The sequence below is a fragment of the Diachasma alloeum genome, unplaced genomic scaffold, assembly GCF_001412515.2.
Source record: "Diachasma alloeum isolate Michigan unplaced genomic scaffold, Dall2.0 Dall_scaffold_00203, whole genome shotgun sequence".
NCBI lineage: Eukaryota > Metazoa > Arthropoda > Insecta > Hymenoptera > Braconidae > Diachasma > Diachasma alloeum.
In genome coordinates, this window is record NW_021680368.1 from 2599377 (window position 1) to 2614322 (window position 14946).

The window sequence follows — 14946 nt, forward strand, 5'->3', positions numbered from 1 at the left end:
AAAAAAAAAAAAAAAAAAAAAAAAAAAAAAAAATAGTAATCATGAATCAGGCTTCGTAAAAACCTTTGCAAATTCTTTACATGTATATTTAGTCCAAATATTCACATTTTCAACGGATTTCTGATAGAGTCATCTCATTTCTGAGCGTCGGAAAATGAAGTAATGGTTTAGTCAAAAGCACGTCCCCCTCCCCCGGATCGTGAGGGGTAAAAACCAATGAAAGGAAAATCACTACAAATTTATTGGTAAAGGTGGTAAGGACATCTTGCGAGCTATAAACCACCAGACCTACCCTAAAATCCAAACGAATAATGGGGTCACGTTGTGATACGTGAGATTGCACCCCTACAGGGGGTAAATAAGGCATTTTACGTTCCCCCAATGCCCTGCCTAGTCTCACCATGACGCAGTCCATCGTATTTTCTCCTGAAAAGAAGACAACGCCCATAATACCCTACACCCTCGCGTGAAAAAAGGCCAAACGGAAACAACGTATTTGCCAGCCGTCAACAGGAGACATTTCAGGATTTGTCGTAAATACTGTAGAGTATTTTAGTTTTCCTTTGGGATATCCGTCAAGCATTTGATGTTTCGATACCTCTCGGGAAAAAATTCACGCGTAAATAAGTGTGATTAATCATTGGAATTACTTTTGTAATCTTTAACGAAATGAAATTCAGTAGCGAAGTGGTAAAACGGTTCAAGTAGATTTTGACTATTGGCCAGTTTTTAGTGGATGTCTTGGAATCTAAGGGATATGGCTAAATTTTTGTCAAGACCTTTTTTGTAGCACTCAATTTGCTCCAGATAAAAGGTTATTAAGAAAATTCGCTTATCTCCTTTAGATTCGGAGATATTCTTCAAAAACTCAACTAAGAAAAGAGTCGACTTGAAGCGTTTTACCACTTCGCTACTGAATTCATCTTTCATCATTCATATCTCGGAATCTAACGCAGACAGCCAAATTGTCATCATAACCTTTTTTGTAGAGCTGACTGAGATCTACAGAAAAGGTAATTACGAAAATTTCGCTATCTCCCTTGGGTTCGGAGATATTCCTCGAAAACAGAACAAATTTTTTTCATGACTCAGAAATGTTTGTACACCCCCAGAATCGCGAAAATCAAATTCATGTTTATGAAATAATAAAAATTCTTAATTGCTCGATCATTATATAATGACGAATAGTTTCCTCTCATTTCTCACCAATAAAATAAAGTGAAATTTTAATTAAAATGACAAATTAACAAAAAATAATTTCGAAAATCAATTTCACGCTTGACAGCTCCTCGTCCTCTCTCAGAAACAATTCTCACCGAGCCCCATGACAACTATACCTCCGGGATCATAACGAGGGGAAGCAAAAAGGAGGAAAAAAATACAGGGGTGCGAGAGAGCAATTAGTCGCTCCACGGGAAATGCACTTGGTAATGAGGCACAACCGAGACATTCAGACTGAACACTTTGCCTCCAGTTTCCGGAGTGACGAGTTCCCATTTTACGCAACTTCCGTGCTTTCGAAAAAAAAAAAAATGAATAAAAATTTCCCTTCAGCTCGGGAATACGTGGGCTGGGCCCTTTCGTCGACAGGTAGGTGTATTCTCGCGAGCCAATGGCGCGTGAAATCGTAAATAAAAATGAAAAAAAAAAAAAATTATAAAGGCGAATTGATGAGATAAAATACAGTCGATTGAACATCCACTTCTCAATGAATTGAGTCTGATGAGCAAAGTTGAATAGTGTGAATTTCCCCTGGAACAGAGAGAAACCATTGATATATGTTATCGCATTTCGCTTGACAAATGACCGTAGTGGCGCCCGCTCGATTACTTCCTGAATAAGAATATCTGGGAGGTCAGAAATAAATGAGAAAAAATCGATAAGGGGCGATCGGAGGGGAAACAAAGACCTGATACTTTGTATTTTGTGCAGTCGTAACGATTACGGGGAAATAAAATGTTATTCAAGTCATAATTGTTGTTCAGCGGAAGTGTCGAATCAGCTGAACATGAAAAAAAAAGATGATGAAAACGGGGGAAATTGTGATATTATACAATGGGATGACAGTATTATTAGCTCGGGGGGATTTTGGGTAGACATCGGCTATGATATCATTCTCAATAGTATTTTCATCGGAAATACTATTATTTTATTGATGAATAATAACAAGAAACTATTTTTCATTGCATTATAAATGAATAATTACAATTGGATATTTTCTATTCACTTAACAGGTGATCCTGATCGATTAATGAAAAATTGTGATTAGAAAAAAGCATTTAATTGAGCAAATGACAAATAGAGAATTTAATTTGACGGGAATATATAATTAATTATGGTCTATCTGGCAATGATCCTAATGGACAATTTGTTCACATAATTTGAATGAACTCATGATCCATAAGAGGAGATGCGCGGTCAAACAAAGACCTGAAACTTCATATTTTCTGCAGTCGCAACGATTACGGGGAAATAAAATGTTATTCAAGTCATAATTGTTGTTCAACGGAAGTGTTGAATCAGCTGAACATGAAAAAAGAGATGAAGACGGGGGAAATTGTGATATTATACAATGGAATGACAGTATTATTACCTCGGGGGGCTTTTTTCATCGGAAAAACATCTTATTTTATTAATAAATAATAATAAGAAGCTATTTCTCATTGAATTATAAATAAGTAATTGCGAATTGTCACTATTTCATTAGCGTTTTAATAAGTAATTATAATTGGATATTTTCTATTACTCACTTAACGGGCAATACTGATTGATTAATGGAAAATTGTGATTAGAAGAGAATTTAATTTGACGGGAATATATAATTAATTAAGGTTTATTTAACAATAATCCTGATAGACAATTTGATCTCATTTGAATGAACGAATTTTTTTTTCACTGACAATTATCAAAGTAATGAAAAATGAATAATGAACATTATTCATTATTCATCTGCTTTTGAGGCGCGTTGAGTGTATTTTCTGCATGCGATATGACAGGATGCAGTCGTTTCATTGCACTATATCTCCAGCTGCCCCCTCCCATTATCTCCCATGGAAAATTTACCCATCCGTGTCTGGTGAGGCCTCTCCACAAACATCGATTGCCCTCAACCAGGCCTATAACCAACGGTATTAAGTAGCTCACACCGGTAAACCGTATACGAGAGTATGGGAATTAGGTATACATTGGCTCAAGGAGCCTATCTTGACTCTAATCCATGTCCTCGAGTTACTCCCGAGAGCTCCTTTCTCGATAACATGCGGGCCTGGGCGCTTTGATGCTGTTGGTGGAATGCAACTCGCATGAAAGAGCGTCATTCATTCTATTCGAAAGTTACGGGTGAGTTTGTCGGTGTGTGTGTGTGTGTGTGTGTGTGTTTGTGGAATGGAAATTGTCGGAGTGGGGAATGTCTCATTAATAATTCCAACATTGTGATTATCCACCCACGAGACCTTTTACATTTTATCAATTATTCATGAGGAAAATTCTAGGTGTGGAACAGTGTGATATCAAAACTCCCGATTTTTTTTCAATGGTTCCATTTTCCGGAAACAACTTTGCGCTATGGATTCATTTAAATATTATTATAAATATTTTTTTTTAATGATCAAAAGTGCGAGGTGGTTGAAAGACGTGGGCGCCGCCATCTTGCATCGTTACGCCCTCCCTCTGGCGAAGGGGTTTTGAAGATGGCGTCGCATCACCTCGTGATTTTAAACATTTATTAAAATTATTTATCCTCGTCAGATCGTCCTCAATTCGCTCCATCCGGTTTTTATCGAAGGAACAAATTTTTTGAGCCATCTTTCAGATTTTTCCATCCACTTTTGGCTGAGAATTCAGGGTTTTCATTCACTCCCGAGGGCTCTTGAAACTAATTTATGATAATCTTGACTGAATCGAGATAAAATGAAATTAATCACGTGAACCCAATCAATCAATTGAAATATTCGCCCGTTTCCTCATGAAAAGCGTATTAGTTACAAATGTTCTCCTAAAAGTCCAAAAAAATTTATTCTCCCCCCAGAAGCATATTCCAGAGGGGAATTTTCGTCAGTCAGATGACTAAGATCGTTAATTGAATTAGCAGATTCCCCACACGTCACCCACTGAGCCTATCACAAATTGCCGGGCCACAGTGGGCGTCAATACGATTCCAATAAATTTCATTATCCATCCAACCATATATCACTAAAAATGCATACACATTATTCCCGCACGTAGTCGGCGTTATGTTATGCATGTACTTCTGATCATAGCATTGACTATAAATAAAGTCAGTTCACGTCTACAGACCAGTGTAGCATAACTTGTACTTCCATTACGTGTTACTTCAGCCTACAGTAAAATTCTTATTCACCCATTCATCAGCAAAAATAACAACGAGTAAAACAAAAAACCATTTGAATATTTTTTTTATCAACAACTACCCAATCATTGCATCTCATTAACTTGTCTATTCTCGAGTGCAACGTCAGCTCGAATAAAACGTTATCGTCTGGGTGCCTATTGCTTCTAACAGGCATCTCCCCGATGGTAACATGAGTTGAGTTGAGCTGAACAGCATGAGGAAATGGGCATGAGAGAGAGCAGGTAGTAGCTTAAATGCCTTAGGCGCAGAACAAGATAAGAGATGATTGTATGGGGGGAGTTTGCGCGGTGCGAGCGAGATAATTGCGACGAATAATATTAGCGTAAGACGATAAACTGGCGAATGCGTCGGGATTCATTAGGGGAAGGGAGGGCAAAATGGACCGTTGTTAATCGTCCGTATGTCAGGATAGGCGGAAGAAAATTCGACAATTTCATTTCATTTTCATTTTCATTTCGTACAAAATATAATAATGAAATTAATAAAATGGACAGTTCAAAATAATTTTCATGACGGGAAAGATTTTTTTTCGTCTTGAAGGCGTTTTTTTAAGCGCCCCCTACTAAAAAACAAATGTCGGCCGAACGTCGGCAGATAGTATTGTTGCCGACACTGACTGCCAGTGTTGGCCCGATGTTGGCCCGGCCCTGGAATTTTTACTGCCAGCACTGACCCAACATTCGCCCAATCTAACGCCCGTAAAAATACCTTAAATTGCATCTTCATTATTATTCATCATCTGTTTTGAATGCATTAATAACAATTGTCCGTGCAGGAATGTCCGTGTGTTTGGTAATTCAATCATGTTTAATCAACTGAATAAATTTTTAAATCCATTCGAGTTGAGTTTGTTTTCACAAACCAATGGCCTGCCCCGTGAGGTCGCAAATAGCGGTCCAATGTGGCCGGAATGACGTCACCTCCACTAAGTTTAAACACGAAGGAGGTCGGAGAGACGCGGCTATGGTTCCTAAGCCGGCTGCGCCGCCAGTGTATTTTATTTTATTTTTTCACAAAAATCCCTACTGTCTGTTGAGTAGTCAACACCGGGAATACTGGAGAATACTCTTTTCAGCTGGGATAGGAAGTCGAGGGGACAATGAGACATTGTGTGGCTCTCGTCTGACTTTAGGACACGCGTCGCCGGGTGTGCACTCATGGGGGCATGTGCTTTTTTTTCGCGGAGAAACTCGAGATTCTGAACGGTTCTGCGAGAATCTAACGCAGGGAAAAATGAGGAGTTTGCGCTTTGCGATAACTTTCAGGGGCTTATCGCGGCATTTTAATGCAAACGCATCGTTTGCGGGTTTTTGCGTTCTGAATTTTTCAGTTTTTTTTTGTATTCAATTTTCATTTTGGGAAATACTATCTGCGAGTAGAATTATATAATAAATTCGAAAAGCAGAATTGAAAATTCAGTTTTCAGTAAAAAAAAATTAAAGAAAGAAAAAACCCAATGAAGAATATAGATGAGTCGAATAATCTAGGCTCTCTTGATTACGAGGAAGAAATACTGAATTTTAAACATGTGACATGAAATTCGACTCATAATCACTCATAACACTCGATCAAGTTGATGGAATGTAAAATGTCAGACATTTTTAAGATCCCGTTGAGACCGTCAAATTGATATATTGGTCTAAAAAAGGCCTAGAGCCATACATCGAAATAAATTATTATTATTATTGTTGATACATAAGTTCCCATAAAAAAGATTCATTTATTTAATTTTAAACCCTTTGATTGAATTTTTAGAAGTGAAACGCTTAGAAATTTTTCAAAAAATGAAGAATGTGAATTTTAGGGTATGACATAACATAAAAAATTGAAACGCATAAATTAAATTATTTTTTATTAATTAAATTCAATTTCTGCCTGAAACAAAACGGCAAAACATCCGTTGAAAACCAAGAAAAAAACGCTTGCCCACTCTTGCAGATGCCCTCACGAGAACAGAACGCGATAGCATTAGTCATAACGAATCAGCCGTCTATCAGTAATAACCATCGATATCGCGCTCCAATTACGTGACCATACGGCTACTCATGATCGCAACGCCTTTGCCCTCGCAAACGTTGGACTTGTTTCAAAGTACTCACGCGTTAACATTAAAAACATTGGACATAATTTTTTTCCCCCCGTCTCATATCGAAGGATTTGTGAAAACGTAGGTGAAAGCTCGCCTTATATGTCAGACCCGTGAGTTTGTGTCAAAGAGAGGAATAAACTGCGTCCTCCGGTGAGACGAGCCTCCTGGGAACTCGTGTTCTCAACCCACGCCTCCGCGACATTCTGCTAAAGTGCTTTTAAATGTTCCACCAGATTCTTTCGCACTCCTCAATCCGGTGGAATAAAATTTTCTGTCGTCTGGAGTCAATGGGACAGACTCGCCGGGGATTTATGGGGACATCAAGTGATAATTGCAGTTGCTTGAGATTAACAATGTTTGCATGACAAATGCACGAGCAGAGATCGACAAATGGATAGTATCCATCATTCATTATTCATTATCATCGCAATGGCTGATGAAAAAAATTATGAGATCATTTAGACTATGTGAACAGATTGTTCATTATGTATTTTTGTGGAATTAATTCTCGATTCTAGTTATTTATCGATTCGATTTATTGTCAACGAGCTTTGTTAACTATTAATGAATGAATTTTTTAAATAGTTAATTAATGAAGGGCCCAGTTGAAAGATGAAAGTTCAGTCGAATAGGCTTCCCAAATGTGCATTTATTAACTATTAATGAATGCACACTTGGCGAGACGAAATTTTTAACAGTAACTAATACTTTCTATCAGTGCATTCGAGTTTTCTCAACCGAAGCCAGTTAATCATTTCCATTTTCTCACATTTATTTTATATACATGGTTTTTCAGTTTATTCATTCACCCATTATTTGCGTAATGGAAATATTTTGGATTTTATTACAGTCGATTTTTCCTGGCTATCCACTTTCGGGGCTCGAGGTTCGATGAATGGAGAGCTAGAGGTTGCCCCTTCCCTACCGGTAACACACGTAGTAGAGGGGGGGGGGCATATTCCCCTCGCGCGGTGACGCCCGGAGAGCTAAGGGATACCGCAGCTAATTTTCTAAATTTTTGAATAAATTTCCTACCGGAAGTTATTGATATTTTTATAAATGAAAACACATTAGTCTCCAAGAGCTATTAATATTAAAAACTTTGAGCAGGAAATTTGTGTCAAAATTTTGGGGAAACGATGGCCTTCTGTTACCCCTTAAACAAGTGGAGAACTGGGGAAAAATTTTCCAACCACAATTTTTCCTTAAAAAATAGATCACTGGAAAATTTTTCGATCAATATGACCCGTTAAGTGAATAATTAAAAATATCCAATTATAATTATCGATTGATTAATAAACTGAAAATGAATTATTCTAAAATATAATTAATAATAAATTAATCATCTATGATGTAATGAAAAATAGTTTTTTCCCGTTAGTCGACGATAAATATATCTTCGAAAATAATATTACTCCCGATCCCGGCCCCTGGAAATCAATGGGACAGCTTTCCCCTGAATTCACTGATGCATCAAGCGATAATTGCAGTTGCAGGGATTAACAATGTTAGCATGACAAATATACGACTGTGAATTTGTGATAATGGTTTCACGAGTCAAATGCCTACACGCATCACTGCTGCCACGGGATATTCACGTTTAATCAGGCTCGACGTTAATGAGACCAGCCAATGGCGTGGGACTGAGAATTCTTGGATTTATCGAGTGCACCTGTTCCCTATCACTTCCCTCGATCGATTGAATAATCTCCGAGTCGGTAAAAAATCAGAGTGAATGAAGTACAATTTTATCCAACCGTCAGAGCATGAAAAATGTGAAATATGATTTTTCCCAGTCTGATGAATGGAGCGATATGCCTTATCATTATCGCTCCCTATCTCCGATCAATAGCACCTCTGATAGATAATCAGAGGTCCACGAAATGTGTTTAGTCTCTGAATGAAATAAAAATCCCCATTGAGAGGCCTTATCCAGCACGATTTACGAGTGTAACACCACTATTTCTCGATTGTTTACAATAAATGTGACGCCACGTAAACATGACGTCATATTTTATAAAGGGCAGCAACGAGATCAGTGAGAATAAATATTATCTTTATTTCGTAATAAAAAAAAGAAAAATTACGTTGGCCGAAACCTTGAGTGCGAGTCGATTATGCGGTTGAAACAGCGTCAAGGACGCGCCGTATAAGGCCCCACATGCGAAGGAGAACGTATCAAGTCTACGAATTTTAAATCATTCGAAGATTATCTCGGCCAAATTATTCCGCGATGATATCCTGATCCTTAACCGAATTTACGTAGAAAAAATCTCAAAATACTGAACAATAACTCAAGAAAAAACTGAAGTTAACTAAAACATCTGAAAAATTGTTAATTTATTTATGAATTTAAGTAGAAATATTAGTCTGAAAATTTAGGGAATCGCTTCACGCAGCAGGTAACCAATTTCAGCGGCCTTTCCCGTACTTAAGGTAGCTCGGAGGTTTCATTAAGGTAGCGGTAACTTTAATTTTCAGTATAAAAAATTAGCGCGAGTAAAAGGGAGTTATTTCTCAATTTTGAATCTCTCTCTTTTCACAAATAAATGATGAACAAATAAATATCCTGGAGTTCAGCAGGTGACGATTTCGCCTGGAATTTCGTCACACCTGTTATTCCTTTTTCGAGTTGAAATAAAAAAGAAATGTTGATAGTTTGAAACATTCAATTTTTTTAAATTTTGAACTGACCTTTCGTGACCCTTAAAATGGTGAAAAAGCAAGGGTTTACCCGGAGAGGAACAGTTTGACCCTCGTGACCCTCCCCTCGACCCATGACGAAATAAAAATGGAGAACAATTCAAATGAAATAAAAAATTTAATAAAAAATAAAATTGAAAAACTCTGACCCTTCGTCACCCTCGGGTGACGGAAAGTCTGGCCCTTGTGACCCTCGGGAGGGCTCAAATGAAGAAAATAGAATAAAATAAAATAAGAACAACCATTTTAAAACGAATGGCATTTCAAAAGATTCAACAGACGAATAATAATTGTCTAGAGTGCAGAACCAGTTACTCAGTCCTGAACCAATAATCATTCGAACGCTAGTTTATTTGAGATGTCTGGGGTGCCATTGAAAACCTTGTTTATGAGTTCCTTGCACCAGTGAGTAACAATGGCATGTGTCTAATTGTTCTCCGCACGATTAACCATTGGAAATAACGGAGAGGTTCGTTACCCCAGTAATGATGAGGCTCAGTGTCTTAAATTCTCATCTGACGCTTGGAATTGCTGACATTTTGTCCGAATGATCATGGGATTGGGGTTACACACGCCTACACGCTCGTCAGTTGATCTGAATGTATGACTGGCGCATTCAAACGAGGGTTAAATATTTTGTGGGATGAGTGCAATGAATCTAGCCTTCAACTTGTTTACACGAGGGAGGGAGTAAAATCCCTATGCACGCGTTTCAACGAACATAACCTATTATTCTCATGGATTCAAATCCAATTAATTTCATAAAAACATTAACAGAAAATCTTATTTCAACATTGAAAAGAAAGGTAAAACCCCAAGGACTCGCCCTGACATACTCCTATACAAATTAATTACTGTCATTATTCTTAAACTGAATCATTAACAAAAATGATTGAAATTACTAGACAAAACGAAAAATCCCTAGGGTGAAAACAGAAATTTCTGGAGTTTTCTCCAAAGACTTTTGCTTAAATCGATGAAACACATCCCGTGAGTCACCATCTACTGTCTCAAACACTTCTCATATGTCTGAATGCAGTTAACTTCATAAAAGAATGAGCAGAAAATTATTTTCTTGTACTCAAAAAAATGCAAAAATTAATTACTATGGTTACTCTTGAACCGAATAATTAAAAAAAATTATCAAAAATTACTAGACAGAAGGGAATGTGCCTAGGATAAAAAACAAAAGTCCCTCGGAGATGTCTCAAAGTCTTCAATTTTCGATTGTTTGAATGAATAATTCTTGAACCTATGAAACACACCCCATGAATCAACATCTGCGCTGACTCAGTCCCCAAAGATTGTCGATTTGTTTTAATTTGACGCACATCCCAGACCGTCATACTCTCGCCACATCCTTCCTAAGCGCTATCGCGCATGAAGCGATGAAATCATATTCAGAAAACAGCGAAGAAACATAAACTCCTGTTCTGTTGTAACACGAGAAGAGTGACTCAGGGAAGTGTCACGAGGTACAAAAAAACAAAGTCATGCGAAAATGCATCGACCCAACGTGGTATTTCCAGCAAATAAGAGAAAAGGATCGGGTGTACCGTAAGCACGGCCTTGCCAATGAAGGCTAGGAAACCCCGTAGCCTTGATAACGGCTACGAATTATCCTATCTATAAAAGATGAAAGTTTCGTGAATTTGTTTCATATCGAAATATAGCGAAATTGCCAACCGCTAATTCGCGGTTAATGAGTCGCGTGAATTTAGTCGCTAAAATACACGCGGTAATTTCTAATTCTTCAAATTCGCGAATTATTCTTCGCGTCATCATTGGGAATTTTCATTAATTTCAATTCCTTCCAGTTTCCTTTTTTCGTGAATCGCGGAAATTTTACTCTCTTTAATTTTTTGATTTGGATACAGATCCTAAATTCTAGAGTCCTATCTATAAAAGCTGATAGTTTCGCGAAGTTGTTTCATATCACAATATATCGAAATTGCTGACCACTAATTCGCGATTCTGATTGGTCAATGAGTCGCGTGAATTTAGTCGCTAAAAAAACACGCGATATTTTCTAATTCTTCAAACTGGCCAATTATTCTCCGCGTCATAATTGAGAATTCTCATTTATTTCAATTCCGTCCATTTTTATTTTTTCGCGAATCGCGGAAATTTCTTTCTCTTTCACTTTTTAAAGAATTTTAAAATTGAAAAATTGCGAAGTCTCATCAATTTCAATTCCTTCCATTTTCCTTTTTTCGCGAATCGCGGAAACTCACTCCCATCTTCATTCTCTTTCCCTTTTTTATTTGGATATAGGTCTTTAATTCTAGAACATATCTATAATAGATGAAAGTTTCGCGAAAATCTTTTATATCGAAATATATCGAAACTGCTGACCGCTAATTCGCGATTCTGATTGGACAACGACTCGCGTGAATTTAGTCGCTAAGCAACGCGGTATTGTCTAATTCTTCAAACTCACCAATTATTTTTCGGGTCATAATTGGCAATTCTCATTAATTTCAATTCATTCGATTTTTTTTCGCGAGTGGCGGAAATTTCACTTTAATTTTTTTATTTGGATGGATATCGGTTGTAAATTCCGGAAAACCGAGATAATTTCCTTCATTCTCTCCAACTATCCATACTAAAATGAAATAATAATTAACACAAAGGAATTAATGACCGAAAGAATTCTCAGAAGGAAAAAGACGAAGATCATCACGAAGCATTAGGAGAAATCGGATTAATACGAATTCACTCCCCAATAGTTTTGAATTTCTTCCCTGAAATGAGATCCTCAATCCTCGGTGGATTGTCTCACCAGTGAGAGAAGTATTTCGCGGAAGAACCGTAACAAGAATGCCGTCTTGTCATCGACATTGCTGACGTACGGTACATTGGACCCGAAGATCGCCACGCCACACTGCATCTCGATGTCTCGATTTACCCGTTCGATTTACTGATACATCGTTCATTTTTTTCTCCAACTATCATCCACCCCCGAAATATCTTTTAATAATAATAAGTTGAAATTAGTAGAGCTGCAAAGAGCCCTGATTTGCATTCACGAAGTGATTGTTGACGTACTAGCGGCTAATTTTTTTTTATCGATCGATATTGAAAGATAAAATTAAAAGATGAAAGAAGATTAAAGAAAAAAATTTTCTTGTCGTTTTTTTTCCTACTTTTGGTGGGACGCATATAAAAAAACTTATATAAAATAATATATAATATATTATATAATGATATTTTGTAAAATATTATTATTTATGTATAATATAATATTATAGTATTATATTATATATGAATAGAATATAATATGAATTAATAATATATATGAATATATTATACATGAATAATAATATTATATAATAAATTTCTAAATTATATTTTTATATAAAAACAAATTCTACGGAAAAAACTGCGAAAAAAAAAGCCTAATGTCAGGCGAATCGGGGGGTGTCCAAATATTTAAAAATCACGTGCAAATGCAAGGATTTCCCTGATTTTTCCTCCGAGTTTTTTTTCTTTGAAAAGGAATTTTTCCACTTGCAACTCGTTGAAAACTCGTTCCGTATCCGCTATGAAATCCCCCTGGCCTCGGGGTCGCACTCCCTTGAGAGCTTAGTAACCATCAAACTCCGGATTTCACTGCGTATACGCAGAAGACCGAGAGAAACCACTTGGAATAGTTATTTACATGAGTTTTTACGAGAAGGTTTTACCGAGAATAAGGGCCGGGCACCTGTGGCGTTGACCTGCCTCTCCGGGGCCTTCAGAGGGGACCTCACAATGGGGACCACTAAAATCTCCCCCTCCACTGCTGCATCCTCAGGTTCAAGGACATTTCCCCCTCCCCCCGACATTCCCCGCACTCGTCGGCCGCCCAAACCGGTGATTTTATCTCGCAGGCGAAAAGGATTTCTCTGCCCCCTGAATTGAGCCTCCTTTGAATGCACTTTTTTGTTCATTTGATATTGGAAGCTGAAGGTGAGATAAATGAAGGAATTCTGTTATCTATTTACGCAGTCAACTGTCAGACAGGTTACCACCACCGGAAATACTGCGTTTTATTTATTTCTTTCCTCCTCTCGTGTTTATCTTAATGTTGAGATTCTCACAAATAACATTGGACACATAATTTTTAACCGAGGAAAGTCTGTTTGGACTCTCAATACTTCATGATCATCGTTATGGGAGAAATATGTTAAACTTCGGGAGGAGTAAAAATAAATCGGCGTCATGCCGTGGGTATGATTCTCCGGGCGATGCAGAGTCACTTTGCCGACAAAAATATACGTGAACACCGGAGGCGTAATGAAATTAACGAAAAGGGGATAGACCGGAGAATCTGGGCTTATTTCGAAAATAACTGGCGCTTCATGCGCGGGGATTTGAATATTAATCAGGTATTTTTAAAGATTGTAAAGATGTATGTGAAGTGAAGGAATTTAAGTGCTCGGGATTTGACGCGTTTCCTCAAATCGGAGAATGTGGTAATAATGGCTGATAAAACTAATTTGAAAACAATTTGAAAAAACCTCGTTTGCAGGAAGAATAGGCGCACTCAGACGATATCTAGATTGAATTGTTGAGGGTGTTTTTTTAGAACTGCATAAGTTCTGTGAAATTTTGTGTAAAATCCTTGAAGTAAAATTAATTTTTCAATTGATATTTCGTATAGATGAGGTTTAGAATATTCAAAATGTTTGATTTAATTTTATTTTCATTTTTTAATGCGGAGACTGAATTTAATAAATTTAAATAAAATTATTTGTTGATTTTTTAATTATTGTCTTGTTTGAAATTAAATGAAATAGAATTTATCATTGAAATAAATATTGACGCAATTAAATGAAATTTTTTATAAAATTAAGGAATTAGAATTTTCTATTCTTGTCTTGTCACATTTTTTTTACTCAACAGATGAAGAAGCTTCGATAACAAATTAAGTTTGAAATTATTTGTGAACATTACACATCGATTGAATTTCCTTATTCCTTAAAATGTGCATCAACTCATCAGTTTGGAATTTAATTTTATTTGAATTCCACATAAATCAGTTGTTGTTGCATTCTTCAAGAGTTTTTATTTCAGTCTTGTCTCCTTCAATGTTGAGTGTTTAAATTAACGTCCGTATTAAACAATCCACAACGTTTTTATTCTCCTCAAAAACCCAATGAAATATTCTCCTCTCATATTCAACAAATGTCAAAATTTTAATAGCGCGTTATCTTAAATATTTTCAAATTTCATCTGCCTCGTCATTGTTAAAAATCTTTGACTAAAATTTCCGTCAAGTTTTTTGGAAATTTTCATCGCATTTTAGTTGCACTGAAATTTTAAGGAATTTAGTCATTGACAATTCAGAATTTCATGGAAAAATCAATGAAAACTGTGAATATCAGCCCAATTATTTCCTAAAAATCGATAGAAATCACTAAAATTTCGGTAAACATAGTCTCAAAATTTTAATTAATGAAAAATTCAGTCTAATTTAGCTTTGAATATTAATGTTTTCATTGAAAATTCAAATCCAATGAGCAATTCTCGTCATAACGCCGCTCAAAAATGTGACATTTCACTGAATTTTCACTAAAACCTGAAATTTCACTATTTCTTCCCCCTAATTTGGTTCCAACGTCTCTCTCCTAAAAATTCCTAGTCTACTGTCCTCGAAATTTCAATTCATTTCTCCCAACTTTTCTTCATTTTCACCCCTTCCCCTCTCACACCCCCAAAAATATCCGCAAAAGCAACAATAGCTCAGGGGAAAATTCCCTCAACAATCTTCGTCGAGACGTCGAGTATAAATTTAAAC

General features: G+C 36.7%; 1 protein-coding gene across 1 annotated transcript in view; it reads right to left on the minus strand.

Annotated features, from left to right (window-relative positions):
• The window catches only part of LOC107036095 (unc-112-related protein), a 33877-nt gene that overhangs the window by 17480 nt on the left and 1451 nt on the right, over nucleotides 1-14946 (minus strand). The gene's annotated exons all lie outside the window — the stretch shown is intronic.